The sequence below is a fragment of the Barbus barbus genome, assembly GCF_936440315.1.
Source record: "Barbus barbus genome assembly, chromosome: 14".
NCBI lineage: Eukaryota > Metazoa > Chordata > Actinopteri > Cypriniformes > Cyprinidae > Barbus > Barbus barbus.
Window position 1 is genome coordinate 5,091,335 of NC_136742.1, and position 15,303 is coordinate 5,106,637.

The 15,303-nt window shown below is 37.5% G+C and overlaps 1 pseudogene across 1 annotated transcript; it reads right to left on the reverse strand.

Annotated features, from left to right (window-relative positions):
• Positions 1-2,396: 2,396 nt before the first annotated feature.
• Positions 2,397-14,188, reverse strand: LOC306879937 (protein arginine methyltransferase NDUFAF7, mitochondrial-like; annotated as a pseudogene). The gene is made up of 8 exons: positions 14,180-14,188; positions 13,869-13,949; positions 13,665-13,775; positions 9,235-9,445; positions 9,077-9,135; positions 8,809-8,922; positions 6,661-6,805; positions 2,397-2,600 (listed from the first exon to the last, which is right to left on the reverse strand). The product of its transcript is annotated as a protein arginine methyltransferase NDUFAF7, mitochondrial-like (transcript).
• Between the last annotated feature and the right edge of the window lie 1,115 nt (positions 14,189-15,303).

A 15,303-nucleotide genomic window follows, 5' to 3' on the forward strand; every position in this document is an offset into this window, starting at 1 on the left:
TCCAAAGCAACTTACAAATGAGGACATAAGAAGCAATCAAAACCAACAAAAGAGCAACAACGTGCAAGTGCTATGACAAGTCTTGGTTAGCCTAACGCAGTACAGATAACGCAGTACAGTACAGAGCAGCTATCATCGGATCATCAGGATGGAATGAAAGGTAAGAGTTGAGTGTCATCAACATAGCAGTGATATGAAAAGCCATGTTTCTGAATGACAGAACCTAGTGATGCCATGTAGACAGAAAAGAGAAGTGGTCCAAGAACTGAGCATGATTATGATTATCATAATCGAGAATGATTATTACCCCCCCCCCCAACTTTATTGTGGAGACTCAACAGTACACTTCTTGATTTAAAAATTGTAATCACAAATTATGGATCATTGCTATGGTTTAAAACTTGTGTTGTGCATACTTAAGATCTAGTGGAGTCATCTACAGCGCTTTATACAAATCAGCTTTAGAGTGTTTACAGGGGAAAATAATAGAATCAATTATGCAAACGAAAATGAGAGAAAAATTCTGCTGTAAAGCAGTTATGGCATTTTAGGGGGTCATTTTAAACTCTTCGTAATCAAACAGACCTGATATAACCCAACAACTCCAAGACCTGACACTGATGATGGGTCACCTAAGGAAGACATCCAGAATGTGTGATGTTGGTGTGCACCTTCATAATCAAGGTTGGGAAACACTATTAAACACTTTCTTGTGTCTTGGTAAACATTTAATTTCAAGAGCCTGGCAAATAGGATTATTCCCATAAAAAGATCAGTACACTAACAACACAGAGAATACCATCAAAATTAAGAAAAGGCCATACGATAAAAATGAGTCTTAAGAAGATACTTAAAAGAGGATATAGCAGTAGCCTACCTAATATCCCCAGGCAGTGAGTTCCATAGCTTAGGCGCACGGATAGCAAAAGCACAGTCACCTTTGGTAACAAGTCGAGATTTTGGAACCATTAATAGAGCCCTACCGGAGGATCTCAAGCAGCGATCAGGCTCATACGGAATTAATAAAATCACAAATATAAAAGGCCTTAAAAAAGAAAGGAATGACTTCATATTCGTTAGTTGCCTCAGTTGAGCAAAACAAGACTGCACCACTTTAGTCACCTGAACATCAAAGGACTGTTCTGAGTCAAAAACTACCCCTAAATTGCGAGCCTCTTTTCAAACATTATTAGATAAAAGGCACCCAGACTAAAGGAGAGATTATTAATAATACCACAACTGAGAAAGCATGGGGTAATATTATAAGCACTTCTGACTTGGGAGTCATTCAACTGCAAAAAACGTTTTGACTTCCAATTTTTGATTTCGAAGAAGCATGACATAATATGGGATGTATCAATAATACCAGGCTTTACCGGAACATACAATTGCATATCATCTGCATAGCAGTGGAACTCAATGTCATAACTGCGCATAATTTGTAGATAGTAAACAGAAGGGGACCCAAAATAGATCCCTGAGGGACCCCACAAAATAAAGGAGCACGAGAAGAGGAGGCATCTCCCAAGTCCTACGTTAAAAGAACTATTCGACAAATAACAAATAAACCAATCCAGAGCTACATCTCTGATATCAGCATAAATGTTTAAATAGTTGATCAAGTCATTATGGTCCACTGTATCAAAGGCTGAGCTAAGATCAAGGATTAAAACGAGTACAAGCCAGCATCAGCTGCAAGCAGTAGGTCATTAGCAACCTTAACCAGGGTAGTCTCAGTGCTATGTTGAGAGCGGAAACCAGAATGAAATTTTTCAAAGATTAAATTATTATTCATATACGAAATCAGTTGCATTTACAACTTTTTGGAAGATCTTCGATAGAAATGGAAGCTTAGAAATAGGTCTAAAATTACTTAAATTGGAAGTGTCTAGAGAAGCCTTCTTTAATAATGGATAAATAGTGGCATGTTTAAAACATGCGGGAAAAATGCCAGAAGACAAAGAACAGTTATATATATATATACTGTGTATATATATATAATATTAATTATGTGACTGACTTCCTTATTTAACAGATCATCAGCTCCATGAACAGAGTATTGTGTGTCAGATAAGAGAAATGCAAAAATGCAAAGTGGTGGGTTCCCAGGACTAGCTCTCCTAACGCAACTAAAATACAAGGGGAAAAACAGTGGGTTTCAATAAGCAAAGTAAAACTACGTCATGTCAACTACCTTTATGCAATTTGTGCAGAAATAAATCATGCTTTTTTGTATTTATTATTTAAAAAAAGAGAGTGGAGACCATCAAACAATAAAATATATATTTCACCTAAGCCGGACAATCAGCACAGTCCAATGCACATCTGTAGCACAAGATTACATCTGGTTGTCTAGTTAAACGTGGATGCTGCTACATCATCCATTTACTGTCTTTTCATTGAATGTCCAGCTCAGCAAAGCCAGCCACTGGCAATGGTGCCGTGTTCTTCTGCGTTCCTTTATACTGAGCCAGCCGACCTCGATTAAGCACAGAGAAGAACTGAAACCTGTGTCCCATTTTCTCAGGATTAATTAGCATGTCATAGCTGTGGATGAGCTGCGCTCTGGTGGAGGGGTCATGACAGTTCCTCAAGAGGACCTAAAACAGAATGCGACAAAGCAAATGTCAAGAGGTAAAACAACAACTTTGCCAAAACAAAGGGTTAAACCAAGTATTTCAATTACGTATAGGGTCAGCTAATACACTGGGGTTTTTTATTTATTTAGGTTTTGGGAAGCTTTTTTAGCTCACTTCTGGGTAAAGATTTGTACCCAAAATATTGTTAAGTAGGTACACATATACATACAAACAACAGTTTTATTTCAAATATATAAAGTATTTATCCTTAACATGATTAGGTGCGTGTAAACCTGGTTTAAAAACCAAGCATATAGTCTTAATAGTGTTAGAATTTACTAATTGGGGCCCAGGTCAGGAATGTAATGATACAGAGGCTGCATGTGTTTTCTGAACTAACAAAGACAAAAACTCTAAGAAATCTCACTCTAGAATAATTTGATAGATGTCAAACTAAAAAAAAAAGTACTACAGATAAACACTTAATACAGCTTGGCTTGTAAATCCCGTTCTACGAAACCACTTACATTGTAACAGTATAATGATTGTTTACACTGTTGGTTATAAGAGGATATGCGATACACAGATAACTCAATGAGCACTGAATAAAAACTCAGTTTTGAGAGGTACTGATTGGATTCTTAAACACCTCGGGCCATTGCTTTCATGAGCAGGTATATCTTTATGTTTGGCTACAATGCTCAACGCTGCAAAAACACACTCAAATCGCAAGGCTTGATAAGATCTTCATCAATGCTGGTCAACATCAGGCCAAGACACTGAAGATGCTAAATTATGAACATTTATTTATATCTTGGACAGTTTTGCCATGGTGGGGCAATCAACTTGTTTTAAATTTTTTCATACTTTTTTTTTCATATTCATTTTTTAAAGGATTCTTTGATGAATACAAAGTTCAAAAGAACAGCATTAAAAAAACTGACAAACTGAAGTTTTAAACAGTACCCAATAATCATTTCAAATGTTTTCCACTGGCCTTTAACTCAAAACTTTGCTCAGAATGCTTTTTGGAAAACAGAAAACAGATCAGTCTCATGTGGAATCAGTGGATGGATTTTGGGCCAACATTTGTAAAATGAATGTAAATCTACACTCAATCAATGGAACTGAACTTTCTGGGGAGTATATTCCTTTTTATATTGCACATTTTTAAGTTCACGTGAGTGATTACGAACACTTAAGTAGTAAAACATGACTTCCTGTTTCACTGGAACATATAATTAAGGTGAAAAGTTAAATTTACAGTTAAATTAGGAGATGGCAATAAGAAAACCGCTCAATAGTTAAAAAGGGCCAACACACACAGCGAGCAGGATGGTTCAAGTGGCCAAGGAAACTCCAAGAATACCGTAACTGCAGATGTTATTTGGGTCTTGTGGACAGGAAGCACACAAAACTATGCACTACCAGCTCTTTAACTTGCTTGAAAGGGTTGCCATTAAAAAAGCCTTCAGTTGAACAGTTTGTCAAATATTACTGGAACATTCAACTGGACCAGGTTCTATGGTCAGATGAGATCAAAATGTGTTTGTGGGTATGATGTAGACAGAAAAACAACCATGCAGAAAAGCATATCATCCCTAGTGTGGTGGTAGATCTTCGATGTTGTGTGGCTGTTTTTCTTTCAAAGGCCCTGAACAACTTGTTAGGATACATGGCATCTCAGACTCAAGTATAAGATGATGATAAACAACACACGAACTGCACAAAAGCTTAAATTAGGGTCATGGTTAGAATTTCCAGCAGAATAGATACAAAGCAAAACAGTAATTAGCAGGTTTGTGAAGCAATTAAAGTTTTAAAAGTAGTGAATTATGATTAACTGCACCTTAAAATGTGTTATTATAAATATCCTTACATAATGAATTCTCAAATTAACACAGAATCAACATAAGGGAAGTGTTTTAAATATTAAAGTACTGACAAAATCCAGTCTCAATATTTTTTCATTCCAAGGATAAAATGAGTATTTATAGCCACATTATATCTGAAATTGAAACTCATAATTAAAATTAAGGTAACTGAATTTAAAGCTGCAGTCTGTAACTTTTTTTGGTTTAAAATATCTGAAATCAATATTTGAGCAAGTACATAACCAGCCAGTGTTCAAAACTATCCCGATTCACAAAGGTTATCTTATAATATTGTTTTCTAATGGGGTAGGTTTTCGAGGGAAATTCGAGCATGGCACTGCGTCATTACATCACGTCTGTAAACAAATAAGTTGTCCCGGCCACTAGGCTATCGCATGTGAGGATCCTGCAGGCGCATCGTTTATAGATTTATAATGTTTAAATGTATAATTTTGCTGGCGGATTGTTATCCAGAAAGGATTGTGTTTATGAAACACATATGTGATTGAAAATAAATTATATTCCAGTTTTAAATTAGCTTCTGATTACAGATAGCCTGGGATTACACACGATTTGTATTTTAAAGAAAACCAGTTCGAAGGGAGCATAATTTGCTTTTTGGGTCAAAAGAATTTCTTGGATGAAAATTTGAATGGCATGACAATTAAATTAGACTGTACAGAAATTGAGATCTACACGTTAATACACACTATACCCATAGTCAAGTCAAGTCACCTTTATTTATATAGCGCTTTTAACAATACAGATTGTGTCATAGAGTGTCAGTAATGTATAAAAATAAGATTAAACACTCAATTTTCAGTTACGGCATTTCATTATTGAATTCAGAGATGTCATTGTCTAGATCAGTTTAGTTTAAATGGTATCTGCGAAATCAAATTGACGATAATCACTAGAAATGAAGTGTCCCCAACTGAGCAAGCCAGAGGCGACAGCGGCAAGGAACCAAAACTCCTTCTGTGACAGAATGGAGAAAAAAAAAACCTTGGGAGAAACCAGGCTTAGTTGGGGAGCCAGTTCTCCTCTGGCCAGGAGATGTTTATTTATTGTTTACTTATTGTTTTAATTAAAATTTTAAATGTATAAATGTATTTATTTCTATTTTATATTGTTGCAGTTTCTAACAATAATAGTATTATGTAGTTAGGTATTTTATTATGTTTTTAGTTATTTTCTTTTTTTCCATAGTCACGCAATGCTGATATTTTTAACATCAATAATCTGAGAATAAAGTATAACAATAGTAATAATTTGCACGGTTTTATGTGATATGAGCTAACCAATCGTTAGATTTAATCACCATTGGTAGCGCAATTTATTGTTATGCTTTTTTCCTCAGTTGGTCAGAACAAACGTGGCAGACTTGTTACTTACTTGTTCAGATGACAATATACGGTGAAAAGTTTTATTTGGGTCATATATTCCAAGATGTAGGCTAGATCTGTGATTGCAAAGTACAGTAAATATCCACACCGGTGCGGTGACTGACTGCCACACATTCACCTCAAAACATTAGATTCATCCGTGCTGGAGCCATGCCGACTCACAACCCCACGCAAGGAAGATAATTCTGCAACTAACTGCAATTTCAGGTTTTCAAACAGAGATGGCGACAAAGAGGCAACATTTACGGACTGCAGCTTTAACTTAAAATGCAAATGATCAAAATACTGGTTTTGTTTATCATTTATTAACAATAATAACAGAACATCATCACACAATGTCCCAATTAGCTAAGCATTTACTTGGCATTTAAAAATTTGTTCATAATCTGTTGCGTAATGAACAAAATTTGGGAAGTGAACTAATCATTTGGGTTTCTAATCATTTATCACTCGCTGCATTATAATGATCTCCTCATTTGGAATATGATCAAAGATTTGGTGTGTGAGCATTTACTGAGAATTTAACATTTGAAATTACTTTTTATATATAAATATTAATAAGTATTTGCTGATATTGCTGAATGAGATCGAAATGAGAGCTGGTAAAATAATCCAATCTTTCCTTCACTAGTGTGAATGAGACTCGGCTGTTCTTTTCTTCATTTTTCACCAAATAGCATGATGGTATACTGTTAACAGCAGGAAGTGGGGAAAAAATAGAATAGTCATAGGAAATAAAACAGATATTTTATTATGAGGAGCATTAGAAAGCCTGAGAGAAATGACTATTATGGCGCTTACTCTGAAAGTATCAGTTTTTGTTCCAATCATGTCCATAGTCTACAATCAAGACTGCGCCTCCGTCCTCTGCAATCCGATTGGCCAGTTTCTGAACAATGACTCCACCTTCTGGACATACTTCCATATGCTGTCTGTTTTCATCTTTCTAAAAAGAATAATTTATAGTGTTCAGTCAGTGAAAAACAAGGATGCCCAAGATGATGAAACAGAGAAATCTTTTTAAAACAGCTCAAAACACAATAAAATTATCTGATCTTTTTTAGATTTTTTTTTAGTCATGAGCATCTATAGGGGTCATCCCTCTGATGATATTTAATGTTTGATGGGTTTTTTGACATACACTGAACAAAATTATAAACGCAACACTTGTTTTTGCCCCCATTTTTCATGAGCTGAACTCAAAGCTCTAAGACTTTTTTCTAAGTACACAAAAGGCCTATTTCTCTCAAATATTGTTCACAAATCTGTCTAAATCTGTGTTAGCGAGCACTTCTTTGCCGAGATAATCCATCCACCTCACAGGTGTGGCATATCAAGATGCTGATTAGACAGCATGATTATTGCACAGGTGTGCCTTAGGCTAGCCACAATAAAAGGCCACTCTAAAATGTGCAGTTTTACTGTATTGGGGAGGTCCAGGGGGGTCCGAAAACCAGTCTGGTGTGACCACCATTTGCCTCACGCAGTGCAACACATCTCCTTCGCATAGAGTTGATCAAGTTATTGATTGTGACACCGATCCAGAGCATCCCAAACATGCTCAATGGGTGACATGTCCGATGAGTATGCTGGCCATGCAAGAACTGGGATGTTTTCAGCTTTCAGGAATTGCGTACAGATCCTTGCAACATGGGGCCGTGCATTATCATGCTGCAACATGAGGTGATGGTCGTGGATGAATGGCACAACAATGGGCCTCAGGATCTCGTCACGGTACCTCTGTGCATTCAAAATGCCATCAATAAAATGCACCTGTGTTCGTTGTCCATAACATACGCCTGCCCATACCATAACCCCACAGCCACCATGGGCCACTCGATCCATAACGTTGACATCAGCAAACCGCTCACCCACACAACGCCATCTGTGTCTGCCATCTGCCCTGTACAGTGAAAACCGGGATTCATCCGTGGAGAGAACACCGCTCCAAAGTGCCAGATGCCATCGAATGTGAGCATTTGGCCACTCAAGTCGGTTACGACGACGAACTGCAGTCAGGTCGAGACCCCGATGAGGACGACGAGCATGCAGATGAGCTTCCCTGAGACGGTTTCTGACAGTTTGTGCAGAAATTCTTTGGTTATGCAAACCGATTGTTGCAGCAGCTGTCCGGGTGGCTGGTCTCATACGATCTTGGAGGTGAAGATGCTGGATGTGAAGGTCCTGGGCTGGTGTGGTTACACGTGGTCTGCAGTTGTGAGGCCGGTTGGATGTACTGCCAAATTCTCTGAAACGCCTTTGGAGATGGCTTATGGTAGAGAAATGAACATTCAATTCACGAGCAACAGCTCTGGTGGACATTCCTGCAGTCAGCATGCCAATTACACACTCCCTCAAAACTTGCGACATCTGTGACATTGTGCTGTGTGATAAAACTGCACATTTTAGAGTGGCCTTTTATTGTGTCCAGCCTAAGGCACACCTGTGCAATAATCATGCTGTCTAATCAGCATCTTGATATGCCACACCTGTGAGGTGGATGGATTATCTCGGCAAAGGAGAAGTGCTCACTAACACAGATTTAGACAGATTTGTGAACAATTTTTGAGAGAAATAGGCCTTTTGTGTACATAGAAAAAGCCTTAGATCTTTGAGTTCAGCTCACGAAAAATGGGGGCAAAAACAAAAGTGTTGCGTTTATAATTTTGTTCAGTGTAGTTACACCACTCCAAGGAGTCATAAATTGACTGGCTGGTGTCACCTCTTTAGCCAGCAACGATACGTTAATACGTACATATTTTATATTTATTATATTATTTTATATATTTTTATTAGATATTTCAGTTTAACCTTACTATTTTGGAAAGCACTGCTGTTATTTTTAAATGTACAATAGAATAAAAACTGTAAAATTAACATTGCATTTTTTCCCATCAACTGCCTGTGATCAGCCACATGACAAATGTTAACAAAAGAGGGAGAACTCACCTGTATAAGAATGCTGGAGGCAAGTGTAGGACTGTGAGAAACCACAAATCTCAGTTTTTCTGGACTTTCAGGATCAATATCAACCATCACCTCCCGCCAGCCTTTCTCTGTTCTCTAAAATAATTTTATTTTATTTTATTTTGGCCTGTAATTAATGCTAACGTTAATTTAAATTGCATGTTTGAAAAATTGTTATTTAAAATTAATTTATTCTAAGATTTAAAAATTTTCATTTTTTGTGAATACTGAAGTTAATAGTCCGATGTACCTGAAACTTGTGAATGGGTAAAGCGTCAAAAAACTCATGGGCAAGGAAGACACTAAAACCTGGCAAAGCAAAGCAGACTTTAGCTACAAGAAACTAAGAGGCTCATTTCCCATCAACTAGAGTTTGTGTGATTACATGACAGAGGTATGCATCCGTACCTCTTGGGATGTCCTCTGTCCTGCGGTACCAGTATACAGGCAGGCCTGTACATGTGGTGCCACTGCGGTAAACAGGCTGATCACCATCATTGGGCTGTGTATAATCTCCAGTTAGACATTCAGCCTGAAATTGGCTCAACTTTGGGCTGACCTCCACAAGATGAACAGAGATATCCGTTTCACCCAGGACAGTTTTCAACTGACTGAAGACCTGTCACATATGATCACACTTGTTTATGTAAAAATTCAAAGTATCCCCACACTTGTAAGTACACAATGCATTCCTTTTGATACTCTAAGTCTATATTGTATTCAGTGTTGTTTGCATGTAGTATTTCTGAGAACAGCGGCACAACAACCACATTTTGGGGGATATGCAATATATTATACAGCACCCTTCGCTAATAGTCACCTTTAGTACATATGAGCAAAATCTTGCTGGGAGAAAAAAAAAAGTATTTGCAGTTTATCCTCACAAGGCACAATGTGATGATTTCAACAATTAATTTATCTCTTCAGACCAAAAGCAGATTTGTGTTTATCATGTATTTTATCCTGGTTTAAATGACATTTTATTAGCATGAAAACAAAGTAATCTGTGATATAAGGGATGGATCATTTCTTAGCTTCAGTATATGTACAATCTCCCTAAATTAAATGTAAAGGTCACTCTTCAGCTTAAAACATTTCATGCACTTCTTTTATCAGTGTGTTGCAAAAACATATACAACAAGTGTGACAAGGGTCCTGACTGCGTGTCAGCATCACCCTGGAAACACAGCTATGCAACTAATCAGCTGCTCTGAGCACACGCTGATCGATGAGTTAATGAGTTTCATTAAAGGGTCATCAGATGCAAAATTCACTTTTACATGTTGTTTGAACTGAAATATGTCTTGGCAGTGTGTGTACACAAAAACCCTGTAATGATAATCCAACCCAGTGCTTTTTTTTTTTTTTTAAATCTCGATAAATCCAAACCCCCTTCTCATATCAAGCCAATCTCAGATTCTTAGCAGAATGACGTAGTTCTACACAGGCCCCTCCCATGATTGTTGATTGATGGTGGCATCAGTCTTTGGATTTATCACAGCTCTGCCCTGAGTGAGCTGTCATCAGTCCGCCATTGTTTTGATGCCAGAACGGTTGTAGACAAGAATGGCTCCTAAGCGAGTGACATGTGCTTGTGATACTGGAGAAAGAGCGGCAACGATTCCATGGAGCGTGGCAACAAACCGGTGACTGCTGGAGGGCACCTCTCAAGAAGTAAGCAGGACCACTGGATGAGCACCACAGGATGAGTACCTCTCAACCAGCACCACAGTACCACAGGATGAGCCCATGACAACTGAAACCCCATCCCCAAGAGCTCGGGCATGGACAGCAAGTATCGTCCATCGTGCTGTACCGAGAAAGGCACCTGAGCGGTCAGTGCATATAGAAAGAAAGCTCATAAAAGCCGTCTTGGATTCCGGTAGCTCGGTGACTTTGGTGCAGCCCAGCGTCGTCAGGACAGAAAAGTAAACATCCCCAATACCTGTGTGCATGGGGATACCCATGCACACAAAATCTCTGCGGGTCCAGAATCTTGGCAAGTGGAGGTGGGGATTGTGGAGGATCTCCTCATTCCCGCACTACTTGGATGGGACTGTCCGGGATTCGACCATCGGCTGCTGTACAGACTTCTAGCTCTACAGGGGGCCGCCAAAGACATCGGACTACACAACCTGCTGCCACCAACCAGCCCTGCTGGTCACTGATAGTTAAGTCAAGTCAAGTCACTTTTATTTATATAGCACTTTTAACAATACAAATTGTGTCAAAGCAACTGCATAATATCAAAATAGGAAAATAGTGTGTCAATAATGTAAAATGACAAGATTAAACACTCAATTTTCAGTTAAAGGCATTCAGTGATGGCATCGTCCAGCTCAGTTCAGTTTAAATAGTATCTGTGCAATCAGGTCGACGACATCGCTGGAAATGAAGTGTCCCTAACTAAGGAAGCCAGAGGTGACATTTTGAACCATTTGTAGTTTGTTTATTAAGCGTGCAAAACAACCGCCCAATAAAGCATTACAATAATCTAACCTTGAGGTCATAAACGCATGAATTAACATTTCTGCATTTGACATTAAGAGCATGGGTCTCAGTTTAGATATATTTTTAAGATGAGAAAAAGCAGTTTTACAAATGCTAGAAACGTGGCTGTCAAAGGAGAGATTGCCATCAAATAGCACACCTAGGTTCCTGACTGATGATGAAGAATCGACAGAGCATCCATCAAGTGTTAGACAGTGTTCTAGGTTATTACTTGTGGGGGTTTTAGGTCCGATAATTAACACCTCTGTTTTTTCAGAATTTAGCATTAAGAAATTACTCATCATCCAGTTTTTTACATTGACTATGCATTCCATAATTTTCTCAATTTGGTGTGTTTCACTGGGCCGCGAAGAAACTTAGAGCTGAGTATCATCAGCATAACAGTGAAAGCTATGTGTTTCCTGATGATATTTCCCAAGGGTAACATGTAAAGCGTGAAAAGTAACAGCCCTAGTACTACTCCATACTGCACTTGTGATCGATATGATACCTCTTCATTCACTGCTACGAATTGATGGCGGTAGTATCGAACGCAGCGCTAAGATCCAGTAGAACTAATAAAGAGATACAACCACGATCAGATGATTAGAGCAGGTCATTTGTAACTCTAATGAGTGCAGTCTTAGTACTATGATACGGTCTAAATCCTGACTGGAAATCCTCACAGATATCATTTTTCTCTAAGAAGGAATATAATTGCGAGGATACTACCTTTTCTAGTATCTTTGACAGAAAAGGGAGATTTGAGATCGGTCTGTAATTAACTAGATCTTTGGGGTTAAGTTGTGTTTTTTTAATGAGAGGCTTAATAACAGTCAATTTAAAGGTTTTGGGGACATATCCTAATGACAATGACAAATTAATAATAGCCAAAAGAGGATCTATGACTTCTGGAAGCACCTCTTTTAGGAGTTTAGATGGAATAGGGTCAAACATACATGTTGTTGGTTTAGCTGATTTAACAAGTTTATACAATTCTTCCTCTCCTATAGTAAAGAATGAGTGGAATTGTTCCTCAGGGGATCTATAGTGCACTATCTGATGCGATACTGTAGCTGACGGCTGCATGGTTACAATTTGATCTCCAATAGTATCGATTTTGGAAGTAAAATAGTTCATAAAGTCATTACTGCTGTGCTGTTGGGAAATGTCAACACCTGTTGATGCTTTATTTTTTATTAATTTTGCCACTGTATTGAATAAATACCTGGGGTTATGTTTGTTTTCTTCTAAAAGAGAGTAAAATAAATCAGATCTAGAAGTTTTTAATGCTTTTCTGAAGGATAGGGTACTTTCCCGCCAAGCAATACGAAATACCTCTAGTTTAGTTTTCCTCCAGCTGTGCTCCATTTTCTGGGCTGCTCTCTTTAGGGTGCGAGTGTGCTCATTATACCACAGTGTTGGACTCTTTTCCTTAATCTTCCTTAAGCGTAAAGGAGCAACCGTATCTAAAGTGCTAGAAAAGAGAGAGTCCCTAGTTTCTGTTACATCATCAAGTTTTTCTGTACTGTTGGATATGCTGAGGAATTGAGATAAATCAGGAAGATTACTTACAAAGCAGTCTTTTGTGGTAGAAGTGATGGTTCTACCATATTTATAATTTATTTATATTAAATATTATTATATTATAATATTATATTAATTTGTAATTTATTTAAATACTTATTTCTCTAAATAAATATGAAATTAATTTGTTACTCTTTGTTTCCAAAATGTCAGAGAGGGGCCCTGTCCTAACACTGGGTGCTGGAAAGAACACTGGTTCCCAACCCTGGTCCTGGAGGCACCCCAACACTGCAAGTTTTGCATGTCTCCTTAATCAAACACACCTGATTCAGGTCATCAGCTCATTAGTAGAGATTCCAAGACCTGAAATTGGTGTGTCAGAGAAATGAGACATGAAAAATGTGCAGTGTTTGGGTGCCTCCAGGACCAGGGAAACACAAAATCATTTACACAAGGGGTGTACAAACTTTCTCCTGGAGTTTGCCCCTTAAGAAACCCATGGGCTCTCCTCTTCAGCTCATCCCACAAGCATGAACGTCTTAACCTGAAGAACCTGGAGATTCTGTATGAAGGAATGTTTTCAAATCCTTTGCCAAGTGCTCTTCAACATAATTAAGCATAATTGTGGCACACAATTTTAAACAAAAGTGAGTGAGAATTAAATGAAAGACCAAGATAATAGATTTTTCCACAACCTGTTTTGGTCATATTTATCAAAGGTGCCAAGATTAATACATTTTATAGCGCCTTCCTCTACCAGACAATCACAGTCTAACAGGCGATGGGGTGTTTAAACCAAAATTATTCATTGAAGTATTTACCCTCAGGATGTCACTGGCCAATGAGCCTCTACCTGGTCCGAGCTCCACTAACTGGAACATGCTGGATTTCCCAGCCGCCATCCACTCACTGACACACCAGACACCCAGCAGCTGTGGAAGACCATATATAACGCTTATAAAATAAGAAAATATTTTTATATGGTTGTAGGTATCAGTCATCGTTTTATTCAAAACCATGCTTACCTCTCCGAAAATTTGACTGATCTCTGGTGATGTAATAAAATCACCATCTGCTCCAAGCATGTCATTTTTCACGTAATATCCCTAAAAAGGCAAACAACAGACTTTTGGTCTTTGGTGAAAGAGCGCTTGCTATCTAACTACCTCTTATAATGTCTACAAGTGGGTGGGTGGGTATGTGTTCGAATGAATGCAAAGACATCCATATAATCCATATGAATTAAAAGGCAAAAGGGTGCAAAAAACTTTGCATACAGAATGACCAGCTTCTAAAAATGGCATGCATTAGGAGATTTTTGATCTTTCCATCTCACCATGCTCATATTGTTATTACCACATATTGTTTACTACAGGGCTATTTTAACATTCTCTGAGCTACAGATAAAATATTGTTCTATTTGATAACATGTTAATAAGCTACAAAATGATGTAATACTGATATTCTTAAAGACAACAAAATTCAGTCATTTGGTCAACAAAATATGTCATATATGCAGAGAGTGGGAAAATGCTGCAAAGGAAAGGTTGTGTGAAAAGCCCTTATATATGGAGATGGTTTGGGCGCTTATGCAAATGACTAACATCGGGTACGAGGCTGCTCATTTAAAATAATCCAAACTTTCAAACTTTTTTTGTGAGAAGTTCTCCCATGCATATCCATAATCTATTCCATTATTAGTGAATGAGAACCACTGTTCCCCATGTGACTTTATTCAATTTCTGTTGTAAGCTATAACTTACCTAAAAACTACTGTTCGTAGACCTTACTGGAAAACTTAGAGCACTGCTTATTTCATTTGTATCTTTGTTCTGTTTTATTTATTCATCCTTTTTGTTTGTGCTTAGTGTCTTTGCTCGTATTGTATTACTAAGTTTATTTGCCTTCTATAATTGTTTTGAGGAACCTTTATTTACATTAGTTAACCTAGTATAAGTTTTTGCTGAATTATCAAAATTGGTAATTGTGAAATTTCACTCATATCTAAAATTACTCATTCGTGAAAGCTTATCATATTGCCCATCAATTGTGTGATGCAATTGTGATTTCAATATTGACCAGAATTATTATGATTTTTGCCATATTCGAGTAGCCCAACCAAAAAAAATGACATTCACCCACAGACATTCAAAAATGATCTTGGGATTTTAATAACCAATATTTAGTCATTTAAATAAGGATTGTGATTCATGTGAAAAGCTATTTTTACCCAGTGCTAATTGTAAGGACACAAAAAGTTGAACAGTTGTGTAAAATACAGTACAAAAAGTAAATGTGACATGATACATACCGCCACTGGATTGGTGTCTTGCCCTGCGTGACAGTGTTCATGCAATTGTGTTGTTGTAAGGAAAATCTGGGTTTATGAGATAATTCTATGATCTTTCGTGTTTAATTAACTATTTATTTATTTTAATTTTTATTATTTTTTTATTTTGA